At 38.4% G+C, this 15667-nt stretch overlaps 1 protein-coding gene across 1 annotated transcript in view; it reads right to left on the bottom strand.

Moving 5' to 3' along the window:
• Window positions 1-15667, bottom strand: part of CATSPER3 (cation channel sperm associated 3) — a 46788-nt gene that overhangs the window by 16287 nt on the left and 14834 nt on the right. The gene's annotated exons all lie outside the window — the stretch shown is intronic.

Below are 15667 nucleotides of genomic sequence, written 5' to 3'. Positions count from 1 at the left end.
TCCTTCCCATCACATGTTGACTATCACGCAATTCCATTCACTCACTGGAAGAGCTGTGATTGGGCACCCACCCTGTACCAAGCAAACATCATTTTAGGCACTGGGAAATGCAACAATGAGTAAGACAGAAAATGTCCAGCCCCCAGGAAGCTTACAGTCTAGTAGGAGAGACTGAAATAAATGCTGGAACAAATGTATATAGAATATAATGTCAGGCAGGAAGGAAAATAAACCAGCCAAAGGAGATAAAGGGACTCACCAGGTTGGAGGAGAAGAGGCAGTCCTAGCAGCTATTTTAAAAAAGATGGAAGCAACCAAACACAGAAGGACAAATATCACATGTTCTCACTCATCTGTGGGAGCTAAAAAAGTGGATCTCATGAAGATAAAGAGTAGACTGGTGGTTACCAGAGGCCAGGAAGGGCAGGGGATGAAGAGAGGTTGGTTAATGGTTACAAATATACACTGAGAAGAAATAAGACCTAATGTTCAATAGATCAATGAAGTGACTATAGTTAACATCAATCTATTGTGCATTTCAAGATAACTAGAAGAGAATAATTCAAATGCTCCTAGCATAAGAAAAAGATAAATATTTAAGGCAATTATCCTGATTTGATTATATGAATGTATCAAGTTATCACATGTAGCCCAAAATACGTATATCTAATATGTATTGGAAGGAGGGAAGGAAGGAAGGAAGGAAGGAAGGAAGGAAGGAAGGAAGGAAGGAAGGAAGGAAGGAAGGAAGGAAGGAAGGGAGGGAGGGAGGGAGGGAGGGAGGAAGGAGAAAGGAGGGAGGGAGGAAGGAAGAAAGAAAAGAAGGAAGGGAGGGAGGTAGGGAGGGAGGGAAAGAAAGGTAGTCAACAGAGGTCTCGCTGAACCCAGGAATCGAGACAAAATAAAAACTGGGGGGAAAACCTTGAGGAAGTGAAGGAATGGTGAGTCCAAGAGCCCTAGGGAGAAAAAGAGGCCGTTCAAGGAACAACAAAGTCAGCAGGGCTAGAACAGAAACAGGGAGAGCAGAGCAGGAGAGGTGGTTAGACAAGCAAACTGTCATGCCTTGTAGGCCTGGTGAGGACTTTGAATTTTAATCTCAGCCTCGGAGGATTTTGAGGAAGGAAGTGATCTGAACTAATTTACATTTTTAAGATATCTCAAAACGATTCTTGTATGTTTTATTGTACACATGTCTAAAGTATCTCTCAGATATATACCTAGGAGTGGAATTACTGCGTTGTAAGATATGAATGTCTTAACTTCACTATATATGGGCAAATTGTTTTCTGAAGTTATTGAACCAATCTACTTTAATATCAGCAATGTTCCTCTTGTTCTACATCCTTGCTAACACTTTGACTATCAGACTTCATCAATCTAACGAATATGAAATAGTATCCTATTTTTAAATTTTTGTTTCTCTAATTATGAATCAAGTTGGGCATTTTTATATGTTTAAATTATGAATTGCCTGTTTCTAATCTTTTGCCAAATTTTCTGCTGTATTGTTTTGTCTTCTTCTTATTGATCAGGAAGACATCTTCTATACATTTTGAATCCTAATGCTTTGCCTGTTGTATGTGTTACAAATATCTTCTCCCACACCAACTTATCACATTGACTTTTCACCTTTTTTATAGTTTTTTGTTTGTTTGTTTGTTTGTTTGTTTGTTTGAGACAGAGTCTCACTTTGTCACCCAGGCTGGAGTGCAGTGGCACGATCTCAGCTCACTGCAACCTCTGCCTCCCCGGTTCAAGCGATTCTTCTGACTCAGCTTCCCAGGTAGCTGGGATTACAGGCGCCTGCCACCACACCTGGCTAATTTTCGTATTTTTAGTAGAGATGGGGTTTCACCATGTTGGCCAGGCTGATTTCGAACTCCTGACCTCAAGTGATCTGCCTGGGTCGGCCTCCCAAAGTGCTGGGATTACAGGTGTGGGCCACCATGCCTGGACAGTTTTATATGTTTATAATTATATCTTCCATGCAGGTAAACCATATAGTCCAGGTTTGTTCGTTTTGGGTAGTAGAAATTTTAAACTAAGACAATGCTTTATAGCCATTAAAGGATATATAATATTTATTTCAGGTTTTTGCTTTCGTATTGAGAGTCAGTTTTATAATTTTTTTAAGAAAATTATCTATTTCAGCTAGGTTTTCAAACTTATTGGCATAAAATTGTTAGATTTCTGATATCTACTGTATCTATACTTCCCTTTTTAATTCCTAATTTAGGGCTTCTATTTATCTTGATCGTCTCATGAAGAAAGTTCTTTATTTTATAATTATTTTCTGAGAGCTAACTTTTGGTTTTGTTGATACTTTCTAAATATATTCTATTGAATCTTCATTTTCTCTTTCATCAATTTCTACTCTTATCTTTACTATTTCCTTCTTTCTACTGTTTTTGGTGTTATTCTGTGGCTCTTTTCCCAACAGTTCAGCTCATTAATTTTTAAAATTGAGATATCATTTAAATACCACAAAATTCACTATTTTTAAGTGTAGAATTTAGTAGTTTTTTTGTTTGTTTTAGTTTTTAGTATTTTGTACCTTTTTATTGTGGTAAAATATGCATCAAATGTATCATTTTTAACCATTTTAAGGTGTACAGTTCAGTGGCACTAAGCGCATTCACAATATTGTACAACTATCACTAGCATTTCCAGAAGGATTTCATCATCCCAAATGGAAACTCTGTACCCAATAAACAGTAAGTTCTCATTGCCCTCTCCCTGCAACCCTAGGTAATCTCTAGTCTACTCTCTGATGGTATGAATTTGCCTATTCTAGGTATCTCATATGGGTGAAATCATACAATATTTGTCCCTTTGTGTCTGGCTTATTTCACTTCATGGAATGTTTCCAAGGTTCATTCCACCTTGTAGCACAGGGAATAGAATAGCAGAATAGCAGAATTCTATTTCTAGTATGTGTTAGTTTCTGACTTAAAAATATAATTCTATTCCTTTTTAAAGATGAATAATATAGCATTGTATGCATCTACCATATTTTGTTTATCTATTCATCTGTTGATGGGCATTTAGGCTGCTTCCACATTTTGACTATTGTGAATAATGCGGTTATGAACATGTATGCACATACAAGTATCTGTTTGAGTCCCCGCTTTCCAATCTTTTGTGTATATACCCAGAAGTGGAATTGCTAGATCATGGAATACTATGTTTAACTTTTTGAGAATCTGCCAAACTGTTTTCCACAGTAGTTGTCCCATTGTTACACTCCCACAAGGAATGCAGAATAGTTCTAATTTATCTACATCTTCACCAACACTTGTTATTGTCCATTTGTTGTTGTTGCTTGTTTGTTTGTTTTTTGAGACGGAGTCTTGCTCTGTCGCCCAGGCTGGAGTGCAGTGCATGATCTTCTCACTGCAACCTCTGCCTCCCAGGTTCAAGCGATTCTCCTGCCTCAGCCTCCCGAGTAGCTGGGATTACTGGCACCCGCCACCACACCTGGCTAATTTTTGTATTTTCAGTAGAGATGAGGTTTCACCATGTTGGCCAAACTGGTCTCGAACTCCTGATCTCAACTGATTCACTTGCCTCGGCCTCCCAAAGTGCTAGGCTTACAGGCATGAGCCACTGCACCCGGCCCCATTTTTTATTGTTTTTTAATAATAACTATTCTAATAGGTGTGAAATTGTATCTCATTGTGGTTTTCATTTGCATTTCCCTAATGACTAGTGATGTGAAACATCTTTTCATGTGCTTATTGGCCATTTGTAATATCTACTTTGGAGAAACGTCTATGTAAGTCTTTTGCCCATTTTTAGATTGGGTTGCTTGTTTTGTTGATGCTGTTGAGTTGTAGAAGTTCTTTATATATTCTAGATATCAATTCTTTATCAGATATATAATTTGCAAATATTTTCTCTCATTCTATGGATTGTCTTTTCACTTTTTTTTTTTTCTCAAAACAGGGTCTTGCTCTGTCACCCAGGCTGGAGTGTAGTGGCACGACCATGGCTCACTGCAGCCTCAACCTCCCAGGCTCAAGCGATCCTCACACCTCAGCCTCCCAAGTAGCTGGGACCATAGGCACATGCCACCACACCTGGCTAATTTTTGTATTTTTTGCAGACAGGGTTTCGTCAGGTTGGTCTAAACTCAAACTGGGCTCAAGCGATCCTCCCACCTCAGCCTCTCAAAGTGCTGAAACTACAGGTATGAACCACCATACTCAGCCTCTTCTCACCTTCTTGATAGTGTCCTTAGATGCATGAATGTTTTAATTTGATGAAGTCCAATTTGTCTGTTTTTTCTTTTATTGTCTGTACTTTTAATGTCATGTGTAAGAATCCATTACCAAATCCAAGTTCATGAAGATTTACCCCTTTGTTTTCTTCTAAAAGTTTTAGTTCTTATATTTTGGTTGTTGATTTAGTTTGTTTTTGTACATGGTGTGAGGTAGGTGTCAAACTTCAGTCTTTTGCAGGTGAATACCAAGTTGTCCAAATACTATTTGTTGAAGAGACTACTACTTTTTCCCCATTGAATGGTCTTGACCCCCTTGTCAAAAAATCAATTGACCATAGATATTTGAATTTATTTCTAGATTCTCAGTTCTATTCCCTTGGTCTATATGTCTATCCTATTGCTAGTACCATGCTGTTTTGATTGCTATATCTTGGTAGTCAGTTTTGAAGTCAGAAAGTGCAAGTCCTCCAACTTTGTTCCTTGTTTTCAATATTGTTTTAGCTATTTGGGGCCCTTTCACATCCATATGAATTTGAAGATCTCCTTTCCCATTTCTGCAACAACAAAAAAACTATTGGAATTTTGACAGAAATTGCATTGCATCTGTAGATTGCTTTGAAAAGTATTGCCATTTTAACAAGATTAAGTCTTCTCTTCCATGAACACAGGATGTCTTTTCAGTTATTCAAGTCTCTTTAATTTCTTTCAGCAACGTTTTGTAGTTTTCAGTATTCATCTCTCACTACCTTAATTTTTTTCCTAGGTATTTTATTCTTTTGGATGCTCTTGTAAAGATAATTTTCTTGGCCGGGCACGGTGGCTCAAGCCTGTAATCCCAGCACTTTGGGAGGCCGAGACGGGTGGATCACGAGGTCAGGAGATCGAGACCATCCTGGATAACACGGTGAAACCCCGTCTCTACTAAGAAATACAAAAAACTAGCCGGGCAAGGTGGCGGGTGCCTGTAGTCCCAGCTACTCGGGAGGCTGAGGCCGGAGAATGGCGTGAACCCGGGAGGCGGAGCTTGCAGTGAGCTGAGATCCGGCCACTGCACTCCAGCCTGGGCTACAGAGCGAGACTCCGTCTCAAAAAAAAAAAAAAAAGATAATTTTCTTAATTTCCTTTTCAGATTATTAATTGATAGTGCATAGAAATACAATTGATTTTTTTCAGTTAATACAGTACAGAGAAAAAAAGAAATATAATTGATTTTGTTGTTAATCTTGTATCTTGCAACTTTGCTGAATTTGTTTAATACCTCTTGTGTGTGTGTGAGTATACGGATTCTTTTAGGATTTCCTATATATAAGACCAAGTAATCTGCAAATAGAGATACAGGCATGCCTTGTTTTATTGCACTTCACTTTATTGCACTGTGCAGACACTGCAAGTTTTTCACAAATTTAACTTTTGTGGCAACCCTACATTAAGCAAGTCTATAGGTGTCATTTTTCCAACAGTGTGTGCTCATTTCATGTTTCTGTGTCATATTTTGGTAATTCTCACAATATTTCCAAATTTTTCATTATTATTATATCTGTTATGGTTATCTGTGATCAGTGATCTTTGATGTTACTATTGTGAAAGGAAAATATCCTGGGCACTGAAATCACTAAGCTAAAGGGAGAAGTCAAGCTGAGAACTGCGTAGGGCAAACCTGCCTCCCATTCTATTCAAAGTCACCCCTCTACTCACTGAGATAAATGCATATCTGATTGCCTCCTTTGGAGAGACTGATGAGAAACTCAAAAGAATGCAACTATTTGTCTCTTATCTACCTAGGACCTGAAAGCCCTTCTCCCTGCTTAAGCTGTCCCACCTTTCCAGACCAAACCAATGTTCATCTTACATATCTTGAATGATGTCTCATGTCTGCCTAAAATGTATAAAACCAAACTATGTTCTGACCACCTTGGGCACAAGTCATCAGGACCTCCTGAGGCTGTGTCACAGGCATGCATCCTCAACCCTGGCAAAATAAACTTTCTAAATTTGCTGAGACCTGTCTCAGATTTTCGGGGTTCACACTGTTTTAATTGCTTGGGATGGCATAAACCGGATCCATATAAGACAGCAAACTCAATACATGTGCATGTTCGGACTGTTCCACTGACCAGCCATTCCTCCATCTCTCGCCCTCTGCTGGGGCCTCCTTATTCCTTGAGACATAACAATATTTAAGTCAGGTCAGTTAATAACCCTACAACGATCTCTAAGTGTTCAAGTGAAATGAAGAGTCGCAAGTCTCTCACTTCAAATCAAAAGCTAGAAATAATTAAGCTTAGTGAGGAAAGCATGTTGAAAGCCTAAACCTCTTGCACCAAAAAGTTAGCCAAGTTGGGAATAGAAAGGAAAAGTTCTTGAAGAAAATTTAAAGTGCTATTCCAGTAAACACATAAATGATAAGAAAGCAAAACAGCCCTATTGCTCACATGGAGAAAGTTTTGGCGGTCTGGACAGATCAAACCAGCCACAACATTCCTTAAAACCAAAGCCTAATCCAAAGCAAGGCCCTAACTCTCTTCAATTGTTTGAAGTCTGAGAGAGAGGAGGCTGCCGAAGAAAAGCTGAAAGTTAGCAGAGGTTGGTTCTTGAGGTTTGAGAAAATAACGTATCTCCAGAACATAAAAGTACAACATGAAGCAGCAAGTACTGATAGAGAAGCTGCAATGCCTTATCTAGAAGACCTAGCTAAGAGAGTTGATGAAAGTGGCTACACTCAACAACAGATGTTCAATGTGACAAAGTAGACAAAAAAGCTTTATATCTGAAGAAGAAGTCATCTAGGACTTTCCTAGCTACAGGGGAAAAGTAAGGCCTGGCTTCAAAAGTTCAAAGGACAGGCTGAATCTCTTGTTAGGGGGTAATGCAGCTGGTGACTTTAAGTTGAAGCCAGTGCTCATTTACCATTCCAAAAATCCTAGAGCCCTTAAGAATGATGCTAAATCCACTCTGCCTGTGCTCTAAAAATGGAACAATAAAGCCCAGATGACAGCACATTGGTTTACAGCATGGTTTATGGAATATTTTAAGCCCACTGTTGAGACATATTGCTCAGAAAAAAAGATTCCTTTCAAAATGTTACTACCCATTGACAATGCACCTGGTCACCTAAGAGTTCTGGTGGAGATGTATAAAAAGATGAAGAAGTTGTTTTCAGGCCGGCTAATAAAATATCCATTCTGATCAAGGAGTCATTTCAACTTTTAACTCTTATTATTTAAGAAATATATTTCATAAATACATAGCATATGTATTTATAGTATTTATAGACAGTGATTCTTCTGATGGGTCTGGGTAAAGTAAATTGAAAACCTTCTGGAAAGAATTCACCATTCTAGATGCCATTAGGAACATTCAGGACTCACAAGAGATCAAAATATCTACATGAACAGGAATTTGGAAGAGGTTGATTCCAATCTTCACGGATGACTTTGAGGGGTTCAAGACTTCACTGGAGGAAGTAATTGCAGATGTTGTGGAAATAGCAAGTGAACTAGAATTAGAAGTGGAGCTTGAAGATGTGACTAAACTGCTGCAATCTCATGATAAAACTTGAAGAGATGAGGAGTTGCTTTTCATGGGTGAGCAAAGAAACTGGTTTCTTGAGATGGAATCTACACCTGGTGAAGATGCTGTGAAAGTTGTTGAAATGACAACAAAGGATTTAGAATATTCCATAAACTTCGTTGATAAAAGCAGCAGCAGGGTTTGAGAGGATTGGCTTCAACTTTGAAAGAAGTTCTACTGTGGGTAATAAGTTAACAACCAGCATCACTTGCTACAGAAAAATCTTTCATGAAAGGAAGAGTTGATTGATGTGGCAAACTTCCTTGTTGTCTTATTTTAAGAAATTGCCACAGACACTCCGGCCTTCAGCAACCATCACCCTGATCAGTCAACAGCCATCAACATCAAGGCAAGACCCTCCACCAGCAAAAAGATTATGTCTTGCTGAAGGCTCAGATTATTGTTGGCATTTTTTAGCAATAAAGTATTTTTAAATTAAGGTATATACATTTTTTTTAGATCTAATGCTATTGCACACTTAACAGACTCAGTATAATGTAAACTTAACTTTTATATGTACCAGGAAACAAAATAAAATCACATGACTCACTTTATTGTGGTCTGAAATTTAATCCACAATATCTCTGACGCATGTTCATAGCTTTACTTCTTTCTTTTCAATTTAAATGTCTTTTGTTTCTTTTTCTTGACTGATGATTCTGGCTAGAACTTTCAGTACAATGTTAAATCGTGGTGAAAGCAGTCATATTAGTCTTGTTCCTAATCTTAGGGGGAAGACTTTTCGTCTTTCTCAATTAAGTCTGAAGCTAACTGTGGGTTTTTTCATAAATGCCCTTTATCAAGTTAAGGAATTTCCTTTCTATTTGTAGTTTACTTTTTTATATATAATGAAAGAATGTGGGATTTCATCAAATGCTTTTTCTACATCAACTGAGGTGAACTTTTTTCCTTCATTCTACTGGTGTATTACATTGACTGATTTTTGTATTTTGAATCACCCTTACTTTCCTGAGATAAATCCCACTTGATCGTGGTGTATAATTCTGCTAAGTATGCTTCTGGCTGGCTCCAGTTTGTTACTCTCTCAATTACAATTTTTGCATCTATATTCTTAAAGAACATCTGTCTATAGTTTTCTTTTCTTATGATGTTTTGTGCTGGTCTCATGGATAAGCTCAGAAGTCTTCCCTCTTCTCTTTTTTGGTAGAGTTTGGGAAGAATTGGTGTTAGTCTTTCCTTAAATGACTGGTAGAATTCACATGTGAAACTACCTCGTCCTGAGATTTTCATTGTTGGGAGGTTTTTGATTACTGATTCAATCTTTTGTTATCTGTTCTGATGGGTCAGTTTTCTATTTCTTCTTGAGTCAATTTGTGTGCTGTCCATTTCACCTAGATTATTTAACTTGTTGGCATATAATTGCTTATGGTATTCTCCTATAACCCTTTTTGCTTCGATAAGGTCAGTAGAAATGTCCCAAATTTCATTTCTGACATTAGTAATTTGAGTCTTATTTTCTTAGTCAATCTAGCTAAAGGCTTGTCAATTTGTTGATCTTTTTAAAGAACCAACTTTTGATTTTGTTCATTTTCTCTATTGTTTCTCTACCCTCTATTTTGTTTATCTCGTTCTAGTATTTTTTTATTTCCTTCCTTCTGCTAGCTTTATCTGCTCTTCTTTTTCTAGTTCCTTAAGGCATAAAGTTAGGTTACTGATTTGAGACCTTTCTTCTTTTCTAATGTTAAGCATTTATAGGTACAAATTTTCCTCTGAACACTGCTTTCACTGCATCCTGTGAATTTTGTTATATTATGTTTTTTATTTTCATCTTATATTTTCTAATTTCCCTTGTGATTTCTTTCTCTGACCCATTAGTTAAGAGTATGCTGTTGGCTGGGCACAGTGGCTCACGCCTGTAATCCCAGCAGTTTGGGAGGCTGAGGCAGGTGGATCACCTGAGGTCAGGAGTTTGAGACCAACCTGGCCAACATGGTGAAATCCCATCTCTACCAAAAAATACAAAAATTAGGTGGGCGCAGTGGCATGTGCCTGTAATCCCAGCTACTCAGGAAGCTGGGGCAGGAGAATTGCTTGAACCCAGGAGGCGGAGGTTGCAGTGAGCTGAGCTGAGGTTGTGCCATTGCACTCCAGCCTGGGAGACAGAGCAAGACTTGGTCTCAAAAAAAAAAAAAAAAAGAGTATGCTGTTTAAGGCCAGGCACAGTGGCTCACGCCTGTAATCCCAGCACTTTGGGAGGCCAAGGTGAGTGGATCACCTGAGGTCAGGAGTTTGAGACCAGCCTGACCAACATGGAGAAACCCTGTCTCTACTAAAAATACAAAATTAGCTGGGCGTGGTGGCACATGCCTATAATCCCAGCTACTCGGGAGGCTGAGGCAGGAGAGTCGCTTGAACCTAGGAGTCGGAGGTTGCAGTGAGCTGAGATTGCGTCATTGCACTCCAGCCTGGGCAACAAGAGCCAAGTTCCATCTCAAAAAAAAAAAAAAAAGAGTATGCTGTTTAATTTACACATATTTGAAAAATGTAGTCTTCCTCTGTTATTGATTTCTAGTTCCGTTTTATTGTTGTCAGTGAAGATACTTCGTCTAATTTTATGTATATGTATATTTCTTTAAGTGACTGGTAGAATTCATTATATATATGTATATATATATATGGCTCTGTGTGTGTTTCGTGTGTGTGTGTGTGTTTCTTTTTAAATTTTTTTTTATTTCAATTGTTTTTTGTTTGGGGGGATTCTGTCTGTTCGTTTGTTTGAGACAAGATCTTGCTCTATCATGTAGTCTGGAATGCAGTGATACAGTTATGGCCCACTGCACCCCTGACTTCCTGGGCTCCAGTGATCCTCCCACATCAGCCTCCCAAGCAGCTAGGACTGCAGGCATGCATCACCACTCCTTTTTTTTTTTTAAATAGATGGGGTCTCATTATGTTGCCCAGGCGGATCTTAAACTCCTGGACTTAAGTGATCCTCCCATCTTGGCCTTCCAAAGGGCTGGGATTGCAGATGTGAGCCACTGCCCCTGGCCTATTTCAATACTTTTAGGGGTACACGTGGTTTTTGGTTACATGGATGAATTGTGTAGCAGAGAAGTCTGAACCTGAGATTTTAGACTGCCTATTGGGCGCAATGTACACTACTTGGATGCACCCATCACCCATGTAGGTGTGCATTGTGCCCAATAGGTAGTTTTTTGTCCCTCACCCACCTCCAAACCTCCCCCTTCTGAGTTCACTGTCTCCCTACAATGTCCATTATACCACTCTGTATGCCTTTGCATACCCAGAGTTTAGCTCCCACTTATAAGTGAGAATATGCAGTATTTGGTTTTTCAATCCTGAGTTACTTCACTTAGAATAATACCCTCCAATTCCATCCAAGTTGCTGCAAAAGACATTATTTTGTTCTTTTTTAATGCCTGAGTAGTATTTCATCATGTGTATATACCACATTTTCTTTATCCACTCATTGGTTGATGGGCACTTAGGTTGATACCATATCTTTACAACCGTGAATTGCACTGCAATACACATATGCATGCAGACCTGGCACAGTGACTCATGCCTGTAATCCCAGCACTTTGGGAGGCAGAGGTGGGCAGATCACTCAAGGCCAGGAGTTTGAGACCAGCCTGGCCAACATGGCGAAATGCTGTCTCCACTAAAAATACAAACATTAGCCAGGCGTGGTGGCTTATGCCTGTAATCACAGCTACTCAGGAAGCTGAGGCAGGAGAATCACTTGAACCTGACAGCAGAGGTTGCAGGGAGCTGAGATCGTGCCACTCACTGCACTCCACTCCAGCTTGAACAACAGAGCCAGATTCCATCTCAAAAAAAAAAAATGCATGCAGGTGTCTGATATAGTGATTTTTTTTTTCCTTTGGGGAGATAGTCAGTAGTGGGATTGCTGGATTGAATGGTAGATATACTTTTAGTTCTTGGAGAAATCTCCATACTGTTTTCCATAGAGGTTGTCCTAATTTACATTCCTACCAGCAATGTATAAGCATTCCCTTTTCACCACATCCACTCCAACATCTATATTGCTTTTTGACTTCTTAATAATGGCTACTCTGGCTGGGGTAAAGTGGTTTTAATTTACATTTCCATGCTGATTAGTGTCATGTGGAGCATTTTTTCAAATGTTTGTTGGCCATTTGTGTATCTTCTTTTGATAAATGTCTATTCATATCCTTTGCCCATTTTTTAATGGGATTTGTTTTTCTTGCTAATTTGAGTTCTTTGTAGATTTTGGATGTTAGTCCTTTGTCAGATGCATAATTTCCAAATATTTTCTCCCACTGTGTATGTTGTCTACTTACTCTGATTATTTCCTTTGCAGAAGCTTTTTAGTTGAATTAGGTCCCATTTATTTAATTTTGTTGCATTTGCTTTTGGGGTCTCAATTGTAAACTGTTTGCCTAGGCCAATGTCCAGAAGAGTTTTTCCCAGGTTGTCTTCTAGAATTTTTATCGTTTCAGGTGTTAGAGGTAAGTCTTTATTCCATCTTGAGTTAATTTTTGTATATGGTGAGAGACACGGATCCAGTTTCATTCTTCTACATGTGACTAACCAGTTCTCCCTGCACCATTTATTGAATAGGGTGTCCTTTCCCCAATTTATGTTTTTGTATGCTTTGAATATTGGTTGGTTGTTAAGTATTTGGCCTTATTTCTGGGTTCTCTATTCTTTTCCATTGCATCTATGCATCTACTTTTATACCAGTACCATGCTGTTATGGTTACTATAGCCATGTAGTATAATTTGAAGTTGGATAATGTGATGCTTCCAGATTTTTTCTTTTTGCTTACGATTGCTTGGATTTCAATATTTTAATTTATTGAGATTTGTTGTATGGTCTAATATATAATCTATCCTGGAGAGTGATCCTTGTGTACTAGAGAAAAATTGTTTTTATATTCCTGATGAATTGATCCCTTTGTCAATATAATGTCCTTTCTTTTCTCTTAGAACAGTTTTTGCCTTACTATCTATTTTGTCTGATATTAGTATAGCCACCCCCAGATATCTTTTGGTTTCTATTTGTTTGGAATACCTTTTTCCATTCTTTCACTTTCAACCTATTTGTATCTTTGGTTTGTTTGTTTCTTTGTTTGTTTGAGACAGAGTCTCACTCTGTCACCCAGGTTGCAGTGCAGTGGTGCTATTTCAGCTCACAGCAACCTCTGCCACCGAGTTCTAGTGATTCTCATGCCTTAGCCTCCTGGGTAGCTGGGACTACAGGTGTGCACTACCACACCTGGCTAATTTTTGTATTTTTAGTACAGACAGGGTTTTTGCCATGTTGGCCAGGCTGGTCATGACTATTTGTACCTTTGAATCTAAAGTGAGTCTCCTGTAGACAACATATGATTGGGATTTTAAAAATCTGTTAATCTCTGCCTTTTAATTGGAGAATTTAATCCATTTATATTTAAAGTAATTATAGATAAAGGACACACTTCTGCTGTTTTCCTATTTGTTTTCTATATGACATATATTTTTGTTCCTCAATTCCTCCATTACTGCCTTTTTGTGTATATACCTAATTTTTTTGTAGTGTGCCACTTTGATTCCTTTCTCATTTCCCTTTCTGTATAGTTTTTTTTTTTTTTTTTTTTGGTTGTTCCCTTAGTGTTTACCCTTTGGATTATAATTAACCTCTTAAATTTATAACAATCTATTTTTAATTAATACAACCTTAGCTTCAATAGTATATAACAATTCTGCTCTATACAGCTTCATCTCTCTCCCTTCTTGTTTTTGTGATTATAAACTACTCCTTCAAACACGTGTGCCCATTAACTATAACACTGGAATTTTAAGTCATATATTTTTAAAGAGTTACAAACCAAAATATACAATAACACTAGATTTTGTATTTACTGATGCAGTTGCCTTACCCGAGTTCTTTATTTCTTTATATGAGTTCAAGTTACTGTCTTGTTCATTTCCACCTACAAAACTACTTTTACCACTTTTTTGAGGGCAGATTTACTAGCAACAAACCCTCTCATTTTTGTTTATCTGGAAGTCTTTACTTCCCCTTCATTTTTGAAGGATAATTTTGCTGAATACAGCATTTCTCATTGACAGTATTTTTTCTTTTCTATTTTAAACATGGCATTTCACTGTGTTTTGGCCCCCAAAGTTTCTGAAGAGAAATCAGCTGTTAATCTTATTGAGGTTTGTTGTATGTGACAACTTGCTTATCCCTTGCTGCTTTCAAGATTCTCACTTTATTTTTGGCTTTTGACAGTTTCATTATATGTCTTAGTGTGGCTCTTTTTATGTTTCTCCTTTTTGGAATTCATTGGAATTTCTGGATGTATATATTCATGTCTCTCATCAAATTTGGGGATTTGGGGCCACTATTTCTTTAAACATTCTTTCTGCCTCATTTTCTCCTCTCCTTCTGGAACCTGTATTCTGTGTATGTTAGTATGTTTTACGGTGTCCCACAGTTCTCATAGGCTCTGTTCATTTGTCCTCAATATTTTTTCTTTCTGCTTCTCAAACTGAACAAGTTCAATTGACCTGTCTTCAAGTTCACCAATTCTTTCTTCTACCTACTCAAATCTGTTATTGAATGCCCCTAGATAACCTCCACCTCCTGGGTTCAGGCAATTCTCCTGCCTCAGTCTCCTGAGCAGCTGGGAATACAGGCCCCTGTCACCAAGCCCGGCTAATTTTTGTATTTTTAGTAGAGGCAACGTTTCACCACGTTGGCCAGGCTGGTCTTGAACTCCTGACCTCAAGTGATCCACCCAGCTCAGCCTCCCAAATTGCTGTGATGACAGGCATGAGCCACTGCACCTGGCCTCTTTGAGCATTTGTTTTTAAAGCCTTTGTCTAGTAATTCCAATGACTGGGTTTCCTCAGTCATTGAACGGAACAGAAGAGTTTCTGTTCATTTAGCCTGTGTATAAGTCATACATTTTTGTTTCTTTGATTGCTTTATAATATTTTGTTGAAAACCAAATGTTTTAAATATTGCAATGTGGTAAGTCTGGAAATCAAATTCTTCCCCCTCCTCATGATTTATTTTTGTTGCTTTATGTGAGTAGTATTTACTCGTTTAATGCCTTTTCTAAACTACTTTTGCAAAGCACTATATTCTTTGTTGTATGTGATCTCTGAAGTCTCTATTCCTTTACTTTCTGGTCAACTAGTGTTTTGACAGGGATTTTCTTTCTATCTATTTTTTGAGATGGAGTCTCACTCTGTCACCCAGGCTGGAGTGTGTGGCACAATTTCAACTCACTGCAACCTCTGCCTCCCAGCTTCAAGCAATTCTCCTACCTCAGCCTCCTGACTAGCTGGGATTACTTCATGCCTGGCTAATTTTTTTTTTTGTATTTTTAGTAGAGACAGGATTTCACCATTTTGGCCAGGCTGGTCTCGAACTCGTGACCTCAAGTGATCCGCCTGCCTTGGCCTCCCAAAGTGCTGTGACCACAGACATGAGCCACCATGCCCAGCCAACAGAGATTTTCTTAAATGTCTCAAGCAAAAAGAAAGAAGGAAAAAAGAAAGGAAAAAAGGGAGATAGAGAGGGTTTGGGGAAAAAATGGAGGGAAGAAGAGGAAAAGAAGAAACAAAATAAGGAAGGGAGGAAAAAGGAAGAAAGAAAAAGGAAAAATAAAGAGAAATAAGAAAAAGAGAGCGAGCGAGAGAGAAAGGCCAGGCACTGTAACTCATGCCTGAATCCCAGTGCTTTGGGAGGCCAAGGTAGGAGAATCTCTTGAGGCCAGGAGTTTGAGAGCAGCCTGGGCAACATAGTGAGATACCATATCTACAAAAAAAAAAAAAAATTAATTAGCTGGATATGGTGGTATATGCATGTAGTCCTAGCTACTCAGGAGGCTGACACATGGGGATCTTTTGAGT

This window comes from Macaca mulatta, chromosome 6, assembly GCF_049350105.2.
Source record: "Macaca mulatta isolate MMU2019108-1 chromosome 6, T2T-MMU8v2.0, whole genome shotgun sequence".
Lineage (NCBI taxonomy): Eukaryota > Metazoa > Chordata > Mammalia > Primates > Cercopithecidae > Macaca > Macaca mulatta.
The sequence above is the reverse complement of the archived record's forward strand: the minus strand, read 5'-3'. Positions and strand labels throughout refer to the sequence as shown.